The sequence below is a fragment of the Tachyglossus aculeatus genome, chromosome 25, assembly GCF_015852505.1.
Source record: "Tachyglossus aculeatus isolate mTacAcu1 chromosome 25, mTacAcu1.pri, whole genome shotgun sequence".
Taxonomy (NCBI): domain Eukaryota; kingdom Metazoa; phylum Chordata; class Mammalia; order Monotremata; family Tachyglossidae; genus Tachyglossus; species Tachyglossus aculeatus.
Genome location: NC_052090.1, coordinates 497,362 through 523,641, shown reverse-complemented (window position 1 = coordinate 523,641; position 26,280 = coordinate 497,362). Strand labels below are relative to the sequence as shown.

General features: G+C 45.3%; 1 protein-coding gene across 2 annotated transcripts in view; it reads right to left on the bottom strand.

Annotated features, from left to right (window-relative positions):
* PTH2R (parathyroid hormone 2 receptor) overlaps positions 1–25,116 on the bottom strand; it is an 88,270-nt gene extending 63,154 nt beyond the window's left edge. For both annotated transcript variants that reach the window (XM_038766781.1, XM_038766783.1), the window contains exon 1: positions 25,067–25,116. The gene's annotated coding sequence lies outside the window, so the exon portion shown is untranslated. The remainder of the gene's footprint in view (positions 1–25,066) is intronic.
* Positions 25,117–26,280: the final 1,164 nt, after the last annotated feature.

Here is a 26,280-nt window from a genome sequence, read left to right as displayed (position 1 = left end):
AGAGACCAACAGTGTCAAAGGCAGCTGAGAGGTCAAGGAGGATTTGGATAGAGTAAAGACTATTGGATTTGGCAAGGAGGAGCTCATTGGTGACCTTTGAGAAGGTAGTTTCTGTGGAATGAAGGGGACAGAAGCCAGTTTGGAGGGGGTCAAGGAGAGAATTGGAGGAGAGGAACTTGAAGCAGCGGGTGTAGGCAACTCGCTCAAGGACTTTGGAAAGGAATGGTTGGAGGAAAATGGGGCAATAACTGGAGGGAGCCGTGAGATCAAGGCCGTGAGATCAAAGCAGTGTGGAAGAAGCCATTGAAAAGAGAAAAGTTGAAGATAGCAGTTAGGGAGGGAAGAAGGGAAGGGGAAAATGTTTTGATGAGGTGTGATGGAATGGGATTGGATGCACAAATGGAGGGAGCAGATTTTGAGAGAAGGCAGGAGATTTCCATTAGAGATTGTATTGGGAAAGATTGAGGAGTTGAAGAAGGGGAAGGAGAGGGGAGGGATTAGAGAGGGGCAGGGGAGATTTTGGGGAGATCACACCTGATCATGTCAATTTTGTTGATGAAGTAGGTGACCAGGTCATTGGGGGCAAGGGCTGGAGGAGGCGGGGGGGCTGGGGTCCTGAGGAGGGAGTTAAATGTTCAGAACAACTGGAGAGAGCAATGAGCCTGGGTGTCAATACAGGTGGAGAAAGAGTTTTGCTGTCAGAGGAGAGGGCAGAGTTAAAGTATGCAAGGATAAACTTAATGTGGACAAAATTGGCCTGATATATAGATTTCTGCCAGCGACACCCCGCTGCTCATGCACAGGAGTGAAGGAGGAAGAATGTAGGTGTGATCTAGGACTGTGGGTTTGTGGTACAAGAGCAACAAAGGGATAAGGGAGTGAGTGAGTTGAATTCATAGAGAGAGTGTCCATTTGGTCATCAAGCAGTTTGGTAGTTGGGGTATGGAGGTTAAATGGGCATGATGACTGGAGAAAATTGGACGAGGTCAAAAGATCAGAGGTCTCTGTCGGAGAACAGTAGAGATTTATGGGAGGGGGAGTGTGGGAGAGAGGCAGGTGAGAAGGTTGTGGTCAGAGAGAGGAATTTCAGACTTGGTGAGGGTAGAGATTGTGCAATAGCTAGAGATGATGAGATCTAGCATGTGTCCAAGTTGGCGAGTGGGTGAGGTGGAGTGGAGCACGAGGTCTGTGGAGTTGAGGAGTGATCAAAGGTGGACAGCAGAAGGGTCATCAGGAACATCTATGTGGATATTGGAGTTCCCAAGGATCAATGTAGGCAAGGAGAAAGAGAGAAGGAATGTGAGAAAGGGATCAAAATGGTTAAAGAAGTTGGAAGTGGGACCTGGGAGGGGTAGATGACCATTTCTAAAATCACAGTTGATACCTCCATCCTCTCTGCCTCTGATTCTAGCAACCTTGGCATTATCCTTGGTTTCTCCTCTTTCAAACCCTATATTCACTCTATTTCCAAATCCTACTAGTTTTTCCTCCACATTTTCAAAAGCTTCCCATTACTCTCCATCTAAATGGCCACCATTCTGATCCAGGCACTTGTCATATTCCAGCTTGAATGATAATAATAATGATAACAATAATGGCATTTGTTAAGTGCTCATACTATTAATAGTGGTATTTGTTAAGTGCTTACTATATAATAATAATAATGGCATGTATTAAGTGCTTAATATGTGCAAAGCACTGTTCTAAGTGCTGGGGAGGTTACAAGGTGATCAGATTGTCCCATGGGGGGCTCACAGTCAATCCCCATTTTGCAGATGAGGTAACTGAGGCACAGAGAAGTTAAGTGACTTGATCAAAGTCACAAAGTTGACAATTGGTGGAGCCGGGATATGAACCCATGACCACTGACTCCAAAGCTCGTGCTCTTTCCACTGAGCCACGTTGTTTCTCTACTATATGCCAAGTTCTGAACTAAGTGCTTGAGTACATATAGAGTATGCAGATCAGTAACAGCCCCTGTCCCATTTAGGTCTCACAGTCTAAGTAGGAGGGAAATCAGGCATTGAATCCTCACTATATAGATGAGGAAACTGAGGCACAGGGATGTTAAGTGACTTATCCAAGATCATACAGCAGGAAAGGATAGGGCCAGAATTAGAACCCAGGTCCCCTGACTCCCAAGGCCAAGCAGTATTCCAAGCCCTGAAGTAGATACAGGATATTTAGGTCCACAGCACCATGCTTAGAAATCAGGTCTTCTGACTTCCAAGCCTGAGCTCTTTCCATCAGACCATACTGGTTTTCTGGATTACAAGGATTTCACTCTTAAACAAATGTTCCAGGAAAAAGAAATGTGTCTTAGTGGATAGAGCACAGGCCTGGGAGTCAGAAGACTTGGGTTCTAATACTAGCTCTGCCACTTGCCTGTTGTGTGACATTGGGCAAGTCACTATGCCTCATTTTGTCTAATCTGTGAGCCCCATGTGGAACCTGATTATCTTGTATCTACATAACAAATGACATTTAAAAAAGGGAAGTCAGTAGGCATATAAGGAAACACAGACTGATCGTGCATGGAAAAAACTTAGTAGTGCAACAAGGGACTACCTTTCCCTGTAAGCAAGGTGGGAAGAAGTGCCACGCACATGTCATTCTATCCAGGCTCCTCAGTGCACAGACAAAACCGAGAAAGACTGCCCTTCACGTTCCTTTACCCAAAGGCCATTCACAAATTGTCATTCTCTGCCAAAATGAATTTGAAAAATAAATGAGGAACAATATCTTCACAGTAGCTAGCCCAGGTGTAAATTTACATGGCTACATAGCTGCATCTACCTGGCTCCCATTTCTGAAGATGACGACAAACTTGAGATCCTAACCAGGCAGAAAGGTCCTCATTTTCAAAAGCACTGAGCTATAATTACCACCTCAGGAAAATGTCAGAATAAGACAATTTGTATCAGTAACTGTAGAAAGAAATATATAATTTGCAGAATATAATAATTTAATTTGCAGAATACACTAATGCCAGCTTAGAAACAAACAGGTCTACCATCATTTGGGAATTTAAGGAGGCTCTGTCCATTTAACTAACAATCTCATTCGCTGAGCTAACTTTTTTAATCCAATTAGAATTATTTCTTTTTCTTTTTTTTAGGATTTTTGTCCATGTTTATGAATCAATCAATCACTGGTATTTATTGAGCACTTTGTGCATGCAGAGCACTGTACTAAGCACTTGGGAGAATCCAATGCAGTAGAATTTGTAGACATTTGTAGACATGAGCCCTGACCACAAGGAATTTTCATTCTAGGTGGGAGACAGGCTTTAAAATAGAATTGCAGATAAGGGAAATGGCAGAGTGTAAGGATATGCATATTAGTGCTTTGGGGTGAAGGGTGGGTTGAATATCAAATGCCTAAGGGGTACAGATCTAAGTGCATAGGTGACATAGATGAGAGGGAGAGAGGGGAAATCAGGGCTTAGTCAGGGAAGGCCTCTTGGAGGAGATGGGATTTTAGGAGTGCTTGGAAGTTGGTAAGATCAATCAATGGTATTTACTAAGCACTTAGTATGTGTAGAGCACTGTAATAAATCCTTGGGAGAGTATAATACAACAGAATTAGCAGACAGATTACCTGCCCATAATAAGCTTACAGTCTAGAGGGAAGAATGATGGTCTGTCAGATTTGAATGGGAAAGGAGTTCCAAGGCCAGAGGGAGGATGTAGGCATGTAGTTGGTGCTGGGGTAGAGAAGGCTGAGGTACAGAGAGTAGGTTGGCATTAGAGGAGCAGGTTGTGAGGATTAGGTTGAAGTGGAAAATCAAAGAGACAAGATAGAAGAGAACTGACTGAGTGTCTTAAAGCTACAGTAAATGAGCATTAATTTAAATGCTATAGCATGACATGGACTGAATAGAACAGAATCATATCCATGGAGACAGTTGAAATGCAGGTCTCTCTGCCAGGTGAAGTAAAACTTACTGGAGAGGAGATTCATTTACATACCCAGTCAATCTTCTAGACTGTGAGCCCATTGTTGGGTAGGGACCATCTCTATATGTTGCCAACTTGTACTTCCCAAGCGCTTAGTACGGTGCTCTGCACACAGTAAGTGCTCAATAAATACGATTGATTGAATGAATGAATGAACTCCCTCTCCCGACAAATATGTACTAACACAGCTCTTCCCACATCCAAAGTCCTCTGAAAACAAGGGACCAAAGTCCTCCAGGAAGCTTTCTCTGATTAATCAACAGCACCCCAGTCACATTAACTTCTCTGCCAAACTTGGGAACCCTGTGTGGAACAGGTGATATGACCAATCTAATTATCCTGTGTTTGAAGCAGCATGGCTCAGTGGAAAGAGCATGGGCTTGGGAGTCAGAGGTCATGGGCTCAAATCCTGGCCCTGCCACTTGTCAGCTGTGTGACCTTGGGTAAGCCACTTAACTTCTCTGTGCCTCAGTTAACTCATCTGTAAAATGGGGATTAAGCCTGTGAGCCCCACATGGGACAACCTAATCACCTTGTATGCCCCCCAGTGCTTAGAACAGTGCTTTGCACATAGTAAGCACTTAATAAATACCATCATTATTATTATTATTATCCCAGTGTTTAGCATGTGCCAGGCCCCCAGCAAGAGCTTAATAAAAATCATTATTATTAATCTAATCAATCATTCATATTCTACTGATTACTACCTGTGTGCAGAGCACTGTATTAAGTGCTTGGGAGAATACAGGATAACAGAGTTAACATATATGTTCCCTGCTCTCAATGACATTACAGTCCAGAGGGAGAGACAGATATTAAAATACATTACAAATATGTACATAAGTGCTGTGGGGCTGTGGGTGGGGTGTAAATAAAAGGTACAAATACAAGTACAAGGATGATATAGAAAAGAGAGGGAGTAGAGGAAATGAGGGCTTTGAAGGGGAAGGTCTTTTGGAGATATGATTTTAATAAGACTTTGAAAGTGGGGAGAATGAGTGTCTGTCAAAAATGAAGGGGGAGGGAGTTCCAGGCAAGAGGAAGGACGTGGGGGAGGGGTCAGTGGCGAGATAGATACGATTGACAGTCAGTAGGCAAACAATAGAGGAACCAAGCGAGCATGCTGGGTTGTAGTAGGAAATCAGCAAGGTAAGAGAGGAGTGGCAAAGTGATTGCCTGCTTTAAAGCCAATGGTAAGGCATTTATGTTTACTGTGGAAGTGGATGGGCAACCACTGGAGGTTCCTGAGGAGTGGCAAAACATGAACTGAACATTTTTGTACAAAAATGATCTGGACAGCAGAATGAAGTATGGATTGGAGTGAAAAGAGACGGAAGGGAGGGAGGTCAGTAAAGAGGCTGATGCTGTAACCAAGGCATCATAGGATAAGTGCTTGGATTAACATGGAAGCCATTTGGATGAAGAGGAAAGGGCAGAGTTTAGCAATGTTGTGAAGGTGGAACCAACAGGATTTAAGGACGGACTGAACATGTGGGTTGAATGAGAGAGAGGAATCAAAGATACCTCCAAGGTTATGGGTTTGAGAGACAGGAAGGATGGTGGTGCAGTCAGTGGGAGATCAGGGTTTGTGTGGAAAAATGAGGAGCTCTGTATTGGACATGTTAACTTTGAGGTGTCAACAGAACATCCAAGTAGAGATGTTCTGAATGCAGAACGAAATACAATACTGCAGAGGAGAAAGATCAGGACTGGAGATATATTTTTAGACTGTGAGCCCACTGTTGGGTAGGGACTGTCTCTATATGTTGCCAATTTGTACTTCCCAAGCGCTTAGTACAGTGCTCTGCACATAGTAAGCGCTCAATAAATACGATTGATGATGATGATGATATATTTGGGAATCATCCACATAAAGATGGTAGTTGAAGTCATTTTTTTATGGCATTTGTTAAGCACTTACCATATTCCAGTGTACCAAACATTGGGGTAGATGCAAGCAAGCAAGGTTGGACACAGACCATGTCCCACGTGAGGCTCACAGTCTTAATTCCCATTTAACAGACAAGGTAACTGAGGCACAGAGAAGTTAAGTGACTTGACCAAGGTTACACAGCAGACACGTGGCAGAGCTGGGAGTAGAACCCAGGTCCTTCTGACTTGCAGGTTTGTACTCTCTCCACTGGGGCATGCTGCTACTGGGAGTGAATTAATTATCCAAGGCAATTGGTGTATAAGGAGAACAGGAAGGGGACCCAGAACTGAACTTTGAGGGACTTCCACAGTTTAGGCGGTGGGAGGCAGACAAAGAGCCTGTGAAAGTGACAGAATGAACAGCCAGAGAGGTAGGAGGAGAACCAGGAGAGGGCAGTATTGGTGAAGCCAAGGTTAGATAATATTCCCAGAAGAAGGGGGTGGTCAACAGTGTCAAAGGCTGCTGAAAGGTCAACGAGGATTAGGTTGGACTAGAGGCTGTTGGATTTGGCAAGGAAATCATTGGTGACCTTTGGGTGGGCAGCTTTGGTGGAGTGAAGGGTATGTAAGCCCAACTGAAGTGGTCAAAGAGAAAGTTGGAGGAGAGAAAATGGAGACAGCAGGTGTAGACAATTTGCTCAAGACCCCATCCAATTTTCTCAGGTCATCATGCCTCATTTGCTTTCCATACCTAAACTACCTTCCCTTAATACACAAATTGACACCCTCAATGATAATAATAATAACAATGGTATTTGTTAAGAGTTTACTATGTGCCAAGCACTGTTTTAAGTGCTGGGGTAGATACAAGGTAATCAGGTTGTCCCACTTGGGACTCACAGACTTAATCCCCATTTTACAGATGAGGGAACTGAGACACGGAGAAGTTAAGTGACTTGCCCAAAGTCACACAGCTGTTAAGTGGCTGAGCCGGGATTTGAACCCACATACTCCGACTCTCAAGCCTGGGCTCTTGCCACTAAGCCACGCCGCTGCTCCCTCTCTACTGAACTCAGCTGACTCTCTCCCATATCCTTTCACCTATTGTTATTATAATTACTAATATTATTATCAACCCCTCCCCACCCTTAGCACATATACATTTCATTCTTATTCCGAATACATAAGCCTCCTGGTTAAAATGGAGAGCAATGTGAAGTTGTCTGTGTTCCCACTGGCTTTCTTACTGGTTTCTCCTTTCCATATATTTTAGAATGTCTTTTATGTGACTTTTCCTCACTCATTCACTGACTACAGCTGGTACCTCCATTACTGAATACCTTGTGGTCACCAATGGTTTGGACATTGGAAATGAGTTATGTACGAACTGGATCCAGGAAACAGGAGAGCCTGAATCTCTGTCTATTTGTCCTTCCACTGACCAAATTCTGAAAAGAGGAGCTTTTGAAGAATCATGGGGACCAGGCGTTCTGTGATCAGGGCCCTGCGTGATAAAGAGAATTCATTGCCCAGAAAGTGTGGCAACACTTGAGAAGCAGCAAGGCCTAGTGGATAGAGCATGAGCCTGGGAGCCAGAAGGACCTGGGTTCTAATCCTGGCTTTACCACTAGACTGCTGTGTGACCTTTGGCAAGTCACTTCAAATAATAATAATAATGGCATTTGTTAAGTGCTTACTATGCGTCAAACACTGGGTAGATTCAAGCTAATCAGGTTGGACACAGTCCATATTCCACATGGGGCTCATAGTCTTAATTCCCATTTTACAGTTGAGATAAGTGAGGCACAGAGAAATTAAGTGACCAGTCCAAGGTCACACAGCGCACAAGTGATGGAGCAGGATTAGAACCCAGGTCCTTCTGACTCCCAGGCCCAAGTTCAATATACTAGGCCATGCTCCTTCCCTGTGCCTCAGTTACTTCATCTGTAAAACAGGGATTAAGACTGTGAGCCCCATGTGGGACCTGGGATGTGTCCAACCTGATTAGTTGGTATGTACCCCAGCATTTAGAACAATGCCCCACACGTAGTAAGTGCTTAACAAATGCAAATTTGTACTAATTCTTGTTATAATCTTGTCTTTCTGTTACTCTGAATACTTGTAAATCATTTTTTCTTCTATTTGTACTTTTGCTTCACATTCAGAAGGCTCTAAATAAATATCATTGATGGTGATGGTAATGATGATGATGATGATGATGGTGATGATGACAGCTTTTGGACCTCAGCCAGTTCCAGGGGTGATGGGAACCAAGGGGAGGTCAGAGGTACACAGCTTGCCACCTCTCACCTCCAAGATGGCCAAGGGTCTCCACCTCCTCCCCAGTTCTTCTCTCTGATTGGCTAAGTTAAGTATTGACTCCTCTCTCATTCCACTCACATAATCTATCACTAAATCCTGACGGTTCAACTTTCACAACATTGCTAAAATCTGCCCTTTCCTTTCCATCCAAACAGCTACCCGAATGATCCAAGCACTTATTCTAGCCTGTCCTGATTACTGTATAATAATAATACTTATGGTATTTGTTAAGTGCTTACTATGTGCCAGGCACTGTACTGAGTGATGGGTTGGCTACAAGCAAATCAGGTTGGACATGGTCCCTGTCCCACAGAGGGCTCACAGACTTAATTCCCATTTTACAGATGAGGTAACTGAGGCACAGAGAAGTCAAATGACTTGTCCAAGGCCACACAGCAGACAAGTGGAGGAGCCAGAATTAGAACCTATGACCTTCTGATTCCCAGGCCCATGCTCTAGCCACTACGCCATGCTGCTTCAGCATACTGTACCAGCCTCCTTGCTGACCTCCCTCCCTCTTGTCTCTCTCCACTCCAGCCCATACGTCACTCTGCTGCCTGGATCATTGTTCCACAAAAATGTTCAGTCCTTGTTTTCCCACCCTTCAAGAACCTCCAGTGATTGCCCATCTACCTCCACATCAATCAGAAACTCCTCACCATCGGCTTTAAAGCACTCAATCACCATGACCCGTCATACATCATCTCACTGCTCTCCTAGTACAACCCAGCCCACACAGTTTCCTAATCTAATACCAACCTACTCACTGTACCTCAGTCTCATCTATCCCACTGCTGACCTCTTGCCCAAGTCCTGCCTCTGACCTGGAATGCCCTCCCTCTTCATATTCAATAGACAATTACTCTCCCCACCTTCAAAGCCTTATTAACACCACACCTTCTCCAAGAGGCCTTCCCTGACTAAGCCCTCATTTCCTCTTCTCCCACTCCCATCTGTGTCACCTTTGCACTTGGATTTGCACCCATTATTCACAGCCTCACAGCACTTATTTACATATCATTTATTTATTTACATTAATGTCTGTCCCCCCCTCTAGACTGTAAGCTCACTATGGGCACGGAAAGTGTCTACCCACTCTGTTATATTGTTACATTGTATTCGCCCAAGCACTTAGTACAGTGCTCTGCACATCATAAGTACTCAATAAATATGATTGATTGAAGTATTTACACTTCCCTCAGTGAGGGACACTGAGGAGTGACTCTCCTGGCTTCCTCCTCCTTCTCCTAAGTGTCGGGGCAAGTGGAACTCCCTGTGAAAATGATAGGCACATATGTGAGCTAAGAGGGGTTTTCAGTACTTCAGGTCTTGAGTGGCATGAAACTACTGTCAAGATAATTGGGGATTATAAAGTGGGGAACTTAGTATTTCATTGGAGAAGGCCTCAAGGAAGAGATGCGATTTCAAAGGGCTTTGAAGATGGGGCCATCAGATGTGTAAGGGGATTGAGTTTCAGGCAGCAGGGGTGGGTTTGAGCAAAACGTCAGAGGTGGAAGAGATGAGAATGAGGCACAGTGAGCATGTTAGCTTGAGAGGGATGAAAGCAAAGAGTTTATGTGTAATGGGGAAGAGAGGGGATAAATAGGAAGGAGGGAGCTGATTAAGAGTCTTCAACTCTATAGAAAGGAGTTTTTGAATGTAGAGAGAAGTGGGTAAGCATTGAAAGCTTTTGAGGAGTGGGTGGAAATGGACAGGTGTTGTTTTGGTAGTGGGCAGACCCTAGAGATGTTGTGAAAAATATAACATGATCTGAGGACAGACTGATAATGGGGGTTGAAAGACAGGGGGTGGAATCAAAGGTAATGCCAAGGAATTGGGCTTGAGAAGACAGGAAGGAGGGTGGTGCTGTTGACTGTGATGATAAAGTTAGGTGGAAGAGAAGATTCCATTTTAGACATATTGAGCTTGAAATACCAGCAGGACAGCCACCTAGAGATGTCCTGGAGGCACATGGAAATGTAACATTGCAAAGAAGGTGGGAGTCCAGGGCTGGCAATGTTGATTTGGAAGTCACCAGTATAGAGGTGGCAGTTGAAGTTGTGGGAGTGGGTGAGTGCCCAAGACAAGTGAATTTAAATAAATAAATGAAAGGGACCTGTATCCAAACTGGGGGTTAAGAGACAGAGGAAGAGCTGGCAATAGAGACTGATGATTGGCCACAGAATTAAGAGAAGGTCCAGGACAGAACTGTCAGTAAAAAACGTTAGACAGTGTTTTCAAAAGAAAACAGTGTTCCACAAAATCAAAGACAGCCAAGATATTTAAGGCGATTAGGACAGAGTATGGTCTATTAGAGTTAGTGAGGAGATCATTGGTGACTTTGGAGAGAGGGATCGTAGTGGATTGAAGTGGGTGAAAACTGAGTTGTAGAGGATCGGGAAGGGAATTGGAGGAGTGGAATTGGAGGTAACAGGTGAATAGATTTATTTAGACTTGACATCCCACAGCTAGTCACATATGATTCTTAGCTTGATCTACATATCGTGTTGCAGATTTTTTAAGCCTCCATTTTGCTATGATCACAAGTAGCTCAAGATGTTGATAGTGCATTTCTTGCCTTGTGCCAAACAGTATTTCCATCTGTAAGTTGTTTTGATTTTCCCAGTATTACTGGTGTCTCCTTGCCATGCCCATGGCCTCAATGACTGCCTTAGTGACACCGCCTTTGGGGAGTGTCCATTGGCTGTTCACCATGCTACTTGTAAGCTGGGGTTCCTTATTCCAGGTTGGCTGGGGTAATGGTACCCCAGATCACTTTAAAGGGTCTTTCAGAAGTTGGACATTAAGTCTCTTAGTGATTTGGATGCTGCTCTTGGAAATGGATTCCACTGTTATCTTGAGATAGGAACACGAATGAGTCAATGGTCAGTTCAACACAGGGTGCCTCGTGTACCTGCAAAACCCACAGGTTTCATTTCCTGTGATCCTCTTAGATCATCTCCATGATCATCTCCAGTAGGCACTGACAGCCTACTGTGTGCTGAACACTGGAGTATTCAATAGGAGTAGAAAATACAATCAATCAATCATATTTATTGAGAGCTTACAGTGTGCAAAGCACTTTACTAAGTGCTTGGGACAGTACAATATAACGAAGTGGTAGACACGTTCCCTACCCACAGTGACCTTACAGTCCAGAACGGAAGACAGGCATTAATATAAATAAATAATTTACACATACTTAGATAAGTGCTGCAAAGCCGAGGGAGGGGTGAAAAAAGGAAGCAAATCCAAGTGTAAGGGTGATGTAGAAGGGAGTGGGAGAAGAGAAAATGAAGGCTTAGTCAGGGAAAGCCTCTTGGGGGGAGATGGGCTTTTAATAAGGCTTTGGAGGTGGGGACAGTGGTCTTCTGTCAGATGTGAAGGGGAAGGGCATTCAGGCCAGAAGCAGGACATGTGCAAGGGGTCAGCCATAAGATAAATGAGATTAAGGTACAGTGAGTAGATTGGCGTTACCAGGATGGATTGTATGAAATCACTACAGCATATGGTAAGGAGTTTCTGTTTGATGTAGAGGTGGATAGGCAAGCACTAGTTTCTGTTTGATGTAGAGGTGGATGGGCAAAGCACTAGAGGCTCTTGAGTAGAGAAACATGGACTGAGTGTTTTTGTAGAAAAATGATCTGGGCAGCAGAGTGAAATATGGACTGAAGTGGGGAGAGACAGGAGGCAGGGGCTCAGCAAGGAGACTAATGCAGTAATCAAGGAAGGATTGGATTAACATGGAAGCAGTCTGGATAAAGAAGAAAGGGTGGATTTTAGTGATGTTACAGTCCCCTCCCTCATGGAGTTTACAATCAAAAGATATAGTCAGTGAAAAGTTACTCTTTAGAACTGGAGGTGCTTCCATGTTGTCTTCCTCTTATTTGGAAAGGGAAAGGCAGTGCTGGTGATTATTAGCTGACATTTACCTTAGCCACTGAGCAAAAGTAGACCACTGCATAAAAAGGAGAAAAAAGATTAGGAAATGAGGTTGAAGGGGAGAGAAAAATGAGTGTGGGAACTGTGAAGGTTTTCACCAGGAAATAGGTTCAGATTCAAGTGATTCCAATTTGGAAAGTTTTGTTTGCAAAGCGAGTTTACATTTTTCCAAGGAAATGTAAGACTGAGTCACACACACAATACATTTCTACTTACTTTAGAAGAGTAGGATAAAAAAGATAAAGATAATTTAAACTTTGGTTTTGAGTGAAAGGAGACTATGTCCCAATAAACAAGTTGTACTAACAAATAGAATTAAGAAATAGGAAAAAAAACACTGTGGCATGGAACATCAGAATATCACCTGATGAAAGTAACAGTGATTGTTTTCAAGGAAGAATAGCACTTATGTCTTGGTAAGAGGGGGCTCTCCATCCCCATTGTGTCAAAGGAATCTCTTCTGCTTGGTAATGAGCAGCTCCCAGAGACTGCAGCTGGCTTTCCCTTTGAGCAAAGAGAGCAGTTGTGTCTTGGCTAGTGGTGTTGGAGAACAAACATAAGTCTAGGTGCTTGTTTATTGAAACTGGGTGTAGGGCTCCCATTGGAAATAGTCCTCATTTGGTGGGAATACATCACCAACCCCACTCCTTCAAGCCTGGAATCACGGACCTTTGAATTTTCATATTTATGTCCAAGTTGGTAGCACTTTGCACTTCCCCATTTTCTATTACTCTCCCAAACTTCCATAGATGAATTATCCCTGGGGACAAACAAGCCAATGTAATGCCCATCTGCCCCCATCTGCTCCTTGAGGATAGGGTTCTGCTACATTCATTCTACTAGACTCTCCCAAATGCTTATTAGTGCAGTACAGTGCACAAAATAAGCACTCAATGAATACCATTCTTTGACTGATTGATTGTCCAGAGAGCTACATCAAATTATTGAGTTAAATGTCTATTTAATAATAATAATAATGGCATTTGTTAAGCGCTTACTATGTGCAAAGCACTGTTCTAAGCGCTGGGGGGATACAAGGTGATCAGGTTGTCCCATGTGGGGCTCACAGTCTTAATCCTCGTTTTACAGATGAGGGAACTGAGGCTCAGAGAAGTTAAGTGACTTGCCCAAGGTCACACAGCAGACATGTGGCGGAGCCGGGATTCAAACCCATGACCTCTGGCTCCAAAGCCCGTGCTCTTTCCACTGAGCCACGCTAAGCACTTACTATGTGCAAAGCACTGTTCTAAGTGCTGGGGAGGTTACAAGGTGATCAGGTTGTCCCAGTGGGGGCTCACAGTCTTAATCCCCATTTTACAGATGAGTAACTTAGGCCCAGAGAAGTTAAGTGACTTGCCCAAAGTCACACAGCTGACAATTGGCAGAGTCAGAATCTGAACCCATGACCTCTGACTCCAAAGCCCGTGCTCTTTCCAGTGAGCCACACTCCTTCTCCAAAAAAGGACACCAGTAGCTTCTAACCAATCAGTTGTATTTATTGAGTTCTTAGCATACATTCATTCAATCATATTTACTGAGTGCTTACTGTGTACAGAGCACTGTATTAATGTGCAGTGCACTGTACTAAGCACTTGGGAGAGTACAATACAATTAAGTATCGTGGCGTAGTGAAAAAAGCATGGGCCAGGAAATCGGAGGACCTGGTTCTAATTCCAGCTCCACCACTTGCCTGCTGTGTGACTTTGGGCAATTCACTTAACAGCTCTGCACTTCAGTTTCCCCATCTGTAAAATGAGGATTGAATGCCTGTTCTCTCTCCCTTTTAGACTGCAAGTCCCATGAGACCTGATATTCTTGTATCTATTCCAGCGCTTAGAACATTGTATGACACAAAGTAAGTACCTAACATACCATTATTATCATCAATAATAATAATAATAAGACAACAACTCATATCTAAAAACTATTTCAGACAAGCAAGAAATGAAGCAACATCCTTTCACACCTCCTCTGGACAGTAGTAAATAGGAGATCTACCAAAATCCATGACAGAACTTGCAGATAAAATTAAGAAACAATTATCAGTGGAAGGATGCTAAAGCTGAAGAGATCCAAGGGTTAGGTTAAGTGCTACAAAACTAAGAACTTTGACCCTTCATTAAAGAAACTTTAAGCTGTCATACACACTCCTTACACACCACTGAAGCACATCACAAAAAAATCAGTCAATCAATAGTGGTTGATCCATACCTGTTCAGTTTATTCTATGCAGCCAGACTCGAGGATACAGTAGGTCTAGTAAATGGAGCCTTAAATAATCTTATAATTCACCAGGAAACTCTTCTAGCTCAAAAGGTTAAAGAGCATAATTAAAAGTCTTTGAGGCAGTGGTTCAGGAACTGAACTGAATTATTGCATTCTTGGGGACGGTCATGCACATGATTATGAATTGATTTGCAGACTCGGTACATTGTTGTGGACTGACAATACATTTGAAGAAGATGGATGTTACATACACCTACACACAACCTAAATTTTCACTGGCAATGCAGAACTAGAGAATCAGCGTGGCCTAGTGGAAAGATTCATTCATTCATTCAATCATATTTATTCAGCGCTTACTGTGTGCAGAGCACTGTACTAAGCACTTGGGAAGTACAAGTCAGCAACATATAGAGACAGTCCCTACCCAATAACGGGCTTACAGTCTAGAAGGGGGAGACAGACAACAAAACAAAACATGTAGACAGGTGTCAAAATCATCAGAACAAATAGAATTCATGGGCCTGGGAGTCAGAGGTTCTAATTCCGGTTCTGCCACATGTCTGCTGTGTGACCTTAGGCAAGTCACTTCACTTCTCTGTTCTCTGTTGCCTCATTTGTAAAATGGGTACATGGATTGTGTCCAACTTGATTAGCCTGTATCTACTCCAAAGCTTAGTAGAGTGCCTGGAGCATAATAAGTACTTAACAAATATCATTAAAAAAATAATTTAAAGCTGTCACTGAATTCCACTACCTAGGCAGTAGACTTTCCAACATTTCAAAGTAGAAAACTTACTCTTAAAGGCCAGCATGGCTTTCAACATTCTGCACTTCACAGCATGGAAACAGTGGTGCCTCAATTTGCACATGACATTGACAGTAGTTAAGCCTGTGTCTGGGTCCAACACTCTAAATGGAGCTCCTTCTGTAGACATGATGTCCAGTTTTTAGAATTTTTTCACTGGTATTACCTTCGAGTCACATTGTATGGGAGGAGACGGTAACCCAAGCAAAGCCATGAAATGAAGTCAGCTCAACTGCATTGTGACTAAGCTCATAGTGACACTGGATGGGACCTGTGAGGAAAATGAACACTGACCATATACCCAAGCAGCTACTGTGTGGTGAACTGTAAAGCCGCAAGGACAAAGTGTATGGTTTAAAGACACAATGAAGCCCAATCTCAAGTCATGACAAAATACTGTGGACTGCTGGGAAATACTAGACTTAGTTTCCCATGTTGGATAGGGACTGTAACTATCCTAGTTATTTTGCCTCTACTGCAGGACTTAGTACAGTGCTTGGCACAGAGTAAGTGCTTAACAATTATTATTATTATTATTATTATTAGCATTATCATAACCTCTGCAGCAGACAGGCCAGCCTTGTGGTTAGCCATCATGGAACAAGTTGCTTTCTTCAGGAAAAAGCTTTGAGAAGAATGGGATTCCAAGAGGCAGACTCAGACCAGAGACAGGCCAGATAAGAGACAAACCCATTAGCACAGCAAGGATCTTTTTTGATGTGCAAAGAACACCAATAGGGAGTGTTTGCCTCACATCAGTCTTTTCAATCACATTTATCCACAAAGAGACTCTCACCTTTAGTAGCGCCATCTTTAAAAATAATGAACATTCAGATATACAAAACATTGTACCCCACCAAGATAGATAGAGTTCCTTGAAGTAAGCTATATCTGTGAAAAAAGTATGAACTACTGCTTATTGAATTTTGGATTAATGCCTCAGCAATTTAAAGCATATAAAGATTCCCAAACATTCAAGGCAGTTTTCCCATAAGCAAAACACCATGTAGAAACTCCTCTAATAAGCAAATATTGAATTAAGAATGCCAAATGTAAAACAATATGGATCTACTTGCCAGAGACTTCAAAAATCATTGAATATGATGGCAAAAACAGAATATTTGTAGGACTCCTTCTGCATAAATAACTGGGGTCTTTCTAATCATTAGCCATAGCCAGACAGAGGCTAATGGGAGGAGGCAAGGCTGTGATCAGGAAAATATTACAGGGGGAGTGTATGGCCAGTGAACTAGGTAGCAGAGGAGAAAGAGAGCCCTGGGGAAACAGGGAAGCAGCTGTCAGGACAGTCTAAAGGAATGGCCCCCTTGATGACTATGGACTTATCTCAAGAGAGGCCCAGTGGTGGGAGTGGAAGAAAGGGGCAGAGACCAGTGAAAAAATCCATTGCATTAAGAGGTCCCTAAGTGCCTACATTCCCCATTGTAGAACAACAATAATAATTACTATGTGTCAAGCACAGGGTATAGATACAAGATAAACAAGTTGGACACAATCCCTGTAGCATTTATTCATTCATGCAGTCAGTCATATTTATTGAGCACTTACTGTGTGCAGAACACTGTACTAAGTGCTTGGGAAAGTACAATATAACAATAAACAGACACATTCTCTGTCCACAGCAAGCCTACAGACTAGAGGGGGAGACAGACATTAATATAAATAAATAAATTATAGATATGTATATGAGGGCTGTGGGGGTGGGAGCGGTGATGAGTAAAGGGAGCAAAGCAGTGTAATGCAGAAGGAAATAGGAGAAGAGGAAAGGAGGGCTTAATCAGGAAAGGTCTCATGGAGGAGATCTGCCTTTGAAGTGGGAGAGAGTCAGATATCAGGAGGGAGATTATGGGCTGGGTTGTACTAGGAAAATAACGAGGTGTGGTTGGAAAGGGCAAGGTGGACCTCATAGTCTAAGCAGGAGGGAGATCAGGTACTTGAATCCCCATTTTTCAGATGAAGAGACTGAGGCCCAGGCGAGTTACGAGACTTGCCTGAAGTCACACAGCAGGCACATGGCAGAGTCAGGATTAGAACCCAGGTCCTTCTGAGTCTCAGGCTTCTGCCCTTTCCATTAGGCCGAGCTCCTTGAGACTGAACCTCCAAGGATGACTCAAGACATTTTGCCTCCCTGCATTACCTATCACAATGTACCCCTTGAGGAAATACTGCTGCAGTAGTCATGGAGTAAAGTTTCTTAGTCAAATAATAGTTACTAATTTGACTTAATAATGAATAATTAATGAATCCAGTCAAAAATCGAAACATGCAACCTTGCCATCATATATAGGAAGTTGAAGTTAACATTACAGAATTATTCCATTTTCCCCACAAAATATACTTATCAGCATTACATATGTAACCTCCCCAGTGCTTAGAACAGTGCTTTGCACATAAGAACTTAATAAATGCCATTATTATTACTATATGTAAAAAATACTTTACCAAATTTATTCATAGTCTATAAAAATGTTTATCAAATATGAAAGGCAGATTTCTTTCCTTTCATTCTAGCGTGTCGTGGTGCAGTGTGGGACGGGGTGATAAAATTTAAGCTCTCTATGGGCAGGGATTGTGTCTACTAACTCTATTACATTATAATTTCCCAAGTACTTAGTCCAGTGCTCTGCACACAGCAAGTGCTTAGCAAATTGACCAACTGATTGATTGATCTGTCATGCACCGGCTGCTAGGGACCCATAAGAATAGAGACTTAACTAGATCAAGTCCCCCTGTGGACTGGATCAGTCTTTCTTGTGATTCATCCACCCGATGGTGTGATTGTCAAAAGTGGGAAAATGGGATGAGAAAAGCATGTGAGTGATGGAGTTAGAAGCATTCATTCATTCATTCATTTGTATTTACTGAACACTTACCAGGTGCAGAGCACTGTACTAAGTGCTTGGGACAGTACAATATAACAATAAATAGACACATTCCCTGCCCACAATAAGCATACAGTCTAGAGGGGGAGACAGTTATTAATATAAATAAATAAATAAGAAGTTGGAAAGGGCAGAGAGCAGCTGTTGACAAATGGCACACAAGACAATGTCCTGGTTTGCCCCTATGGTAGACAGCCCTGCACAGGAAAACTTAAATTTAACCAATGTCCAGGATTTTCCTCAATATTATACAAGATTTTTCACATTTTGCCACTTTCAGAGACCAGATCCTGGGCTAATGGGTCATTGGTTTGGCTCAGGAGTGGAGTTGCTTACTGTCAAACATTCTTATGAAGAAAAAACTGAAGCTAAAATGCCAATATGTTCCTGGGGAGATGGAGACGGAGTGAGGACGATACATTATCATCTTCTTTATTAAGTGGAAGTTATATAAGATTCTTGTGTGTCTCACCTTGTATATGGCTGGGAGACCAGGGACTGTTCTAGGAGATGTATCCACTTTCACCAGTATCACCTATACATTTAATTGCATTACTCTAGGTTAGTCCCAAAGAGCCTCTAGATTCCATGCTCCTTTGATTATCTCACTCTCGGCTTCAAGGCTCTCCATCACCTCGCCCCCTCCTACCTCACCTCCCTTCTTTCCTTCTACAGCCCAGACCGCACCCTCAGCTCCTCTGCCGCTAACCTCCTCACTGTGCCTCGTTCTCGCCTGTCCCGCCGTTGACCCCCGGCCCACGTCTTCCTCCTGGCCTGGAATGCCCTCCCTCCGCACAACCGCCAAGCTAGCGCTCTTCCTCCCTTCAAAGCCCTACTGAGAGCTCACCTCCTCCAGGAGGCCTTCCCAGACTGAGCCCCCTCCTTCCTCTCCCCTTCCTCCCCTTCCCCATCCCCCCCGCCCTACCTCCTTCCCCTCCCCACAGCACCTGTATATATGTTTGTACAGATTTATTACTCTATTTTACTTGTACATATTTACTATTCTATTTATTTTATTTTGTTAATATGTGTTGTTTTGTTGCCTGTCTCCCCCTTCTAGATTGTGAGCCCTCTATTGGGTAGGGACCGTCTCAATATGTTACCAACTTGTACTTCCCAAGCGCTTAGTACAGTGCTCTGCACACAGTAAGCGCTCAATAAATACGATTGAATGAATGAATGAATGAATCTCCAGACAGCATTCATCCATACCCATAAAAATCCAACCAAAGCATTGGATCCTAAGACCTCCGCAGGAGACCAGGCCTTTCTCCTAGCAGATTTCCTGATATGCGAAATAAACTGGCAGAATAGATGCTGAAATACCAAGTCTGTTATATTTGTGAGACCTGGCCTGTATTGGTTCAGCACCATTCCGTGGTTTGACCCCTTTGTTGGCCACAAATCCAACTCCTTCCCCATACAGAGTGTATTTGCCACACACAGTTGTGCTGTGCTGTGGGAACTGTCAGCCACAGGTTCAGTTTGGGGGACCACCAGACTGTGAGCTCCATGTGAGACAGGGACTGTGTTCAACCTGATAAACTTGTATCTACTCCAGTGCTTAAAACAGTGCTTGACACATAGTAAGCATTTAATACCATAAAACAAACAAACACCACGCAGATTTGGGTCAGAGGTCATAGAAGAGGACAGGACACATCCTCCTTGACCACGAGTGAGAGCAGAATGGACTGGATGGGATGGGGATTCCCTGGGATGGATTAGGGACTAGTTGGGACAGGCTGGGTTGGAGATAGGGACGGGATGGGGATGAGGCAGGATGGGCACCAGGACACTCGTTGTGGGAAGGGAGCATGTCTACCAATTCTTTTATAGTGTACTCACCCAAGTGACTACATGTTTCACCTGTCTACATGTTTTGTTTTGTTGTCTGTCTTCCCCTTCTAGACTGTGAGCCTGTTGTTAGGTAGGGACCATCTCCATATGTAGCCGACTTGTACTTCCCAAGCACTTAGTACAGTGCTCTGCACACAGTAAGCGCTCAATAAATACGATTGAATGAATGAGTGACTGAATGAATACAGTGTTCCTTACACAGTAAGCACTTAATAAATACAATTGATCGATTGATTGACGAGCCGGGATGGGAAGAGATGGGATGGGAAGGTGAAGGTGGAAGTCGGATGGCTTAAGCTCCTACAAGAGACGTTCCCTGCTTGGAATGGAGGATAATGGGAAAACAGTCAACAGTCACAAGCTAATTGGGGAGGGGCGGGTATGTGATTTTTCCCTTGGCCACTGCGGTTTCCATAACAGTGGCATTTTTTAAACACTTACTGTGTACTAAGTACTATGCTATGCACCAGGGCAGATAGGTATAAGATAATCCTACCGGACACAGTTCCGGTTCCACACGGGGTGCACGGTCTGACAGGGAAGGAGAACAGATGTTTTAACCCTGTTACAGGTGAAGAAACTGAGTCACAGGTCACAAAGAAGTCAAGGGCAAGGATTAAAGCCCTAGTCTCCGGCGCCCTAGTCTCCCAGTCCTGTGCTTTTTTCACCAGACCAAGCTAATCCAGGATGATGGGCTGCTGGGCTGGAAGTCAGGGAGAGGGAGATGGGAGAGAGTTTGGGTTCATGTCTGGATTGGGATTTGATTAGGGCAGTTTAGAAGTAAATGAAACGTTATGAGAAAGATGCTAAATTTCATAGCTGGCTCTTTTTCTCTGAGTTTTCCACTCTAAAATGTTTCGCTACTATTCATAACAATGATAATAATAATAATGGTATTGGTCAAGTGCTATGTGATAATAATAATTGTGGTATTTATTAAGTGCTTAGTATGTGCCGGGCATGCAGTAGAGCCAGTATTAGAACCCATGACCTTCTGATTCCCAGGCTAATGCTCTATCCACTACACCACGCTGCTTTCCTTATACCAACCCAACTCCGACAACACTGTATATGCACATCCTTTTTTTATGGGATTTGTTAAGCGCTTACTACGTGTCAAGCATGGCTGTAAACCCTGGGGTTAATACATGATAATCAGGTCAGACACAGTCCTGGTCCCACATGGGACCTGCAGTCTAAAGGAGAGGGAGAGGAGTTGGTATTGAATCCCTGTTTTACAATTGAGGATACTGAGGCACAGGAAAGTTAAGAGATTTTCCCAAGGTAACACAGCAGGCATGTGGCAGAGCAGGGATTAGAACACAGGTCCTCTGACTTCCAGACTTGTGTTCTTTCCACCTGGCTATGCTAACACAAGTTTGCTTCCCTTATCTGTAATTTATTTTTACACCTATGTCCCCTGATTGATAAATTGTAAGCTCTTTGGAGGCTGGAATCATTTCCACTTACTAGATTATCCTCTACCAAATGCTTAGTACAGTTTGCAAAGCAATTGGCCTTAGTGGAATGAGCACGGACCTGGGAATCAGAGTTCTTCTGGACTATGAGTCCACTGTTGGGTAGGGACCGTCTCTATATGTTGCCAACTTGTACTTCCCAAGCGCTTAGTACAGTGCTCTGCCCACAGTAAGTGCTCAATAAATATGACTGAATGAATGAATGACTGGAGTGCCAACTGTGGCTATTTCCATGAAAAAGACCAGATTCAAAGATGACATCTTGAAAGTGGAATTGAATCAAAGTGCAAGGAAGTGGCTAAATGGTTCTATTGATGACTGCCATCCCAACCACATTATGCAATGAAAAGAGTATTTCATGAGTAAACTCATGAGTAAACATGAGTATTTCATGTTTACATTTTAATGTAAACAGTCACCTGTTTGCATTTGCAGCCTTGTTATGAAAGAGGACAGCTAACAGAGCTGTTCAGGTCAGAACATCTTAAAAAAATATTTGCTTGCCTTAATCTGTTGACCGCCAAGTCTTCAGAAAGATTGCACAATGACAGTGGGGCAAAAGGGGAAAGATGTGACTGTCTGCATCCAGGATTTAAAGAGAGAAAAGAAAGGAGGAAAAATAAAATAATAAAGCCTCTCAATTAGCACTTCATGTGTGTTAGGCTTCCAAAATGAGTACAAGCCCAAAACGGGAAAAGGAAAAAGGATTCATCAGTGTTGGTTTTGGTTTCTTAATGGATGGATTGAGAGGGCCGGACAGCTGGGCCGGGGAGAGGAGTCATGTGTCTATTCGGAGCTGGAAATAGCAGCTTTGTCTTGTTTCTGAGACTGACTCCTCTAGGGAAACACCTCCAGAAAAAGAAAGTCATCAAAGCTTCCTCCTGCCTCTGTTCTCACCAAGCACTGAACCCTAGTTCAGGGTAGGGTAGATACAAGATAATCAGGTCCCACATGGGGCTCACAGTCTAAGTAGGAGGGAGAACAGATTGAGAAGCCCCATTTTGCAGATGAGCGAACTGAGTCACAGAGAGTTTAGTGACCTGTCCAAAGCCACACAGCAGGTATGTGGTACAGTTGAGGTTAGAACCAAGGTCCTCTGACTCTCAGGTCTGAGCTCTTCCTACTAGGCCAAGCTGCTTCCCTTGTCCTGGGTGTTTGAAGAGAGGAGAGATGGTGAAATTCCCACTGTGCCCATGTAAAGGCCATCCCTTGTTCATTCATTCATTCAATTGCATTTATTGAGCGCTTACTGTGTGCAGAGCACTCTACTAAGCACTTGGAAAGTACAAGTTGGCAACATATGGAGACGGTCCCTACCCAACAGTGGGCTCAGTCTAGAAGGGGGCTCAGTCTAGAAGGGGGAGACAGAGAACAAAACAAAACATATTAACATATTGTTGTGCTGTCAGGTTTAATGTGTGCAGTGCCTGGTATTGTTTTCCCCTTTATATCTTGTCTCTCATTCCTTACGAAGGTTTTGCTCAAAAAAAGTCATTCTTTTCCTGATGGCAGTAAGACTGCTTCCAGTTAATGTCTCATGCAGAGGAACTACCTACCGGAAGGACGTTTCTCCATGTTAAAGGTTCTCAAAGCAGACAGCAAATGCTCTGTGTGCTAGTAGAGACTCACATCCTCTAGATCATGAATCTTGCCAGTGAGATAGCACTAGGGCGGAAGGTGGCCATTTTACCCAAGAGAAATTTCACATCCGAAATAAGTGACTCCCCAGGAGCCAGAGGCCAAATTGCAGGAGTTTCCAACAGAAAGGAGAAAAACAGTCCTCTAGAAGGGGAAAACACCCAGATTAGCCAAATGTGGAATAGGCAAATTGTCCCTCATACCTGAATTTGCAACTAGAATTTAACATTTTTTTTCCTTTTAGCAAAGGTAAATTTAGCCCATCCTCCTCAGTGGTCATCGAAAAGCTGTCTCCAAACAATCTCTACAACTGGAGCCCTGCTAGAAATCAATTGGGTTTGAAAACACTGATGTGATAGAATTGCTGTCTTGCTATAAAATCAAATGGTCTGACATTTTTAAAGCTACTTGAATTTAGGGGATGTAGCTACTCATGAGAATCCAATCAAGCTATGGCCTAGGGGAGTTTGGAATTCCCCTAGCCTGCAACCCTCATTCTCTTCTCAGCTCAAGAAAAACAAACTAGCAATACTTTTTGACAAACAGAACAACTGGTTGCAATTTCCTTGAACTATGGGCGAGGAAGCCGTGTTTGTTAATGAATAATTCACATCTCTCAAAGGAAATAAGAAGAATTCCATTAAAGTAAACCTGACATTGCAGAGTCTTGTTGGGTATTTCCTGTTCCCAAACTCTTCGCTTGCTCACCTGTTGACATAATTCAGGCAAAATAAAATTCTGGGTGATCCTTCCATAAAAGGTTCCAAACTTCCTGGCAGATTTGGGATTTGATAGACAAAATCACTCAAAATATCAACTGAAGTGACATACTCCAAGAATACACCTTCCAGTCAATGGGAAACTTTACAGGAGTGCTCCTCTTATATCCTGATGCATGAAGTTATGTCACGTAAACTGGGACATTATGGCTACTGTGCAATTCCTGCATTTCGGAATTCTCCCCTGAGAGTCGGAATTCATATTAATAATAGCATCAAGCGAACCAGGGGGCATAGGTGTCCAAGAATTTCCTTCAGGGGAACAGTCGCGCAGAGGCGTCAAATGGGGGGGTGGGAGGAGGTGCCCCGTGCTGTGCAGCAGAGAGAGAAGACACGTTACAGATCTCATTCTCGAGTTCCCCCAACCTACTCATTCAATCGTATTTATTAAGTGCTTACTGTGTGTAGAGCACTGCACTAAGCGCTTGGGAAAGTACAATGCAGAAATAAGGAGGGACGATCCCTGCCTGTAACGAGCTCACAGTCGCCTTAGACCCGGCTCTAAATTCAACCCTCCATTGCTTCCTGGAGTACACAAATCCAGCTCTGTTTTGTCCAACCTGGCAGTGTGGACTCTCCTCTCCCCACCCTTCCACCCCCAACACACACACACACAAACACACACACACACCCCTCCCACCCCCACCCCCCCCGCCGGTCCTCTTCTCTTTCCCATTTCCCGGTGGAGTTCACGCCCGGGAGAGGATCCCGGTTCAAAAGATGAATTCGGGATGAAGCTCAAGCCCCACCCCTAAGGCTCCAACTTCTCCCAGCCCACGATTAAACTCAGCCCAACGTGCAATTCAGCCCCGGGAGACGGTGGGGCCGTCGGGGCGGGCGTTGGGGAGGGAGTGCGGGCTTGGGGAAGGAGCAGCGGTCAGGGGCGGCGAGGGGCGGCCCGAGGTGGAAGCGCTGGGCGGACCGCTGGAACCCCAGCAGCCGCCGCCCCAGCCTCTCCAGCGGCTCCGGGGCTTCCAGGGACTCTGGCTCACCGGGCTTCACCCTCCAGCCAAGCCTGGACCGGGATGGGACCAGACTGGAGCGCGTCTCGCTTCCGGCCGGTCCTGAGGGGGACAACAGCGTCCCCCGCTCCTCGCCTGTCCTGCCCCCACTCCCAAGCCCCCAACCCGGAGCCCCCAATCCCTCCCGCGGCCCCGGCCCCCGCTTCTCCGCTCCCCGGCCCCCGTTATCTAGCCGCCCCTCGGTCGGTCCCGCGACCCCAGCTGCCGCCGCTCCTGGGATGTCCGCCTCTCCCCGCCCCAGACCCCCAGTGGGTGCCACTCACCTGGGCGCCGGCGCGGAGGCGGCTGCCCAGGGCCAGGGCCAGGGCCAGGGCCAAGGCCGGGGCCGGGACCGGGACCGGGCAGCTCCGGAGGGGCGGCAGTCGGGCCATGGCTGGGGGTCCCGGGGTGAGGGGAGGGTCTCCCTCCCGCTGTCTCCCCGAGATCCAGCCCGCCTCTGCGGGGCTCCAGACCCTCGTTCCCGGCCCAACTTGGGGCTCAGCCTGCTAGGGGGACCGCGGATCCCCCGGGGAGGGTCTGGCTCCTGCCCCAGGGGACCGGCGCTCCCAGCCGCAACCGCGCTCCGCCCGACGGGGAGGGGCAGGGCACCGGGCCGGGGACGGGGACGGGGAGGGGCACCGGGGCGGGGCAGAGAGGGGCGGCAGGAAGAAAAGGCGGAATGAGGGCGCACGGGGGACAGGGAGGAAAAAGTGAAGAGCCTGGGGGGTGTTGGGAGGGGAAGAAGGAAGGGGGCCAAGTGTGAGGAAGGATGGGATGGGGGGGCGTGAGGGGAGGGAGTGCGGGCAGGGCGGGGGAGGGAAAGATGGGGACGGGGTGGTAGGGGCAGTGCCCTGGGAGGGTCGTGGGCAGGGTCCGCAGGATGTTGGCAACGGGGCGGCAGCCAGCCTTCCCCCACACCCCCAATCTTTTTTTGGGGGGGGTCACGGTGACTGTGGTTTGGACCCCGGGCCGGTCCACCTCGGGCCAAGGACCGGTCGGGCTTCGCTTTTCCCTTCTCACTGGACTCCGCTGAAAAGGCGCGATTTCCCTTGCAGCGCGTCCACGTGGGCTCCTCCTCGTCGTCCTCCCCTGGCTCAGTCGGGACGGCCGAGCCCTACTTCCCCGCTCCAAGAATCGTTCCGGAGGCCCGGATCCCCCCTGTCCGGATCCGGCCCGAGAGACTGCCGCCGCGGGGGGCGAGGGCGGGGGGGGGGGGGGGGCAGCTGGCCGCCGAGTTGGCTCGGCCACGGCTCCCGCACTGCAGCCGCCCGACTTAATAACGGATCACCCACGTTTGCGAGGCTCGAAGCCCCAGACCCCGACTGATCAGGCGGCAACGGGGTCGAGGAACCGCGAGAACGGTTCTTCTTGCAGCAGCGTCTTCACTGTCTCCCAAGACATGGTTGCTAAGCTGAAGAGTTGGGAGGTTTGAAACGCTACCCGGTTTGGGGCGTGAGTATTGGAATCGTCAAATTCGGATTTGGTTTCAAATAATTTA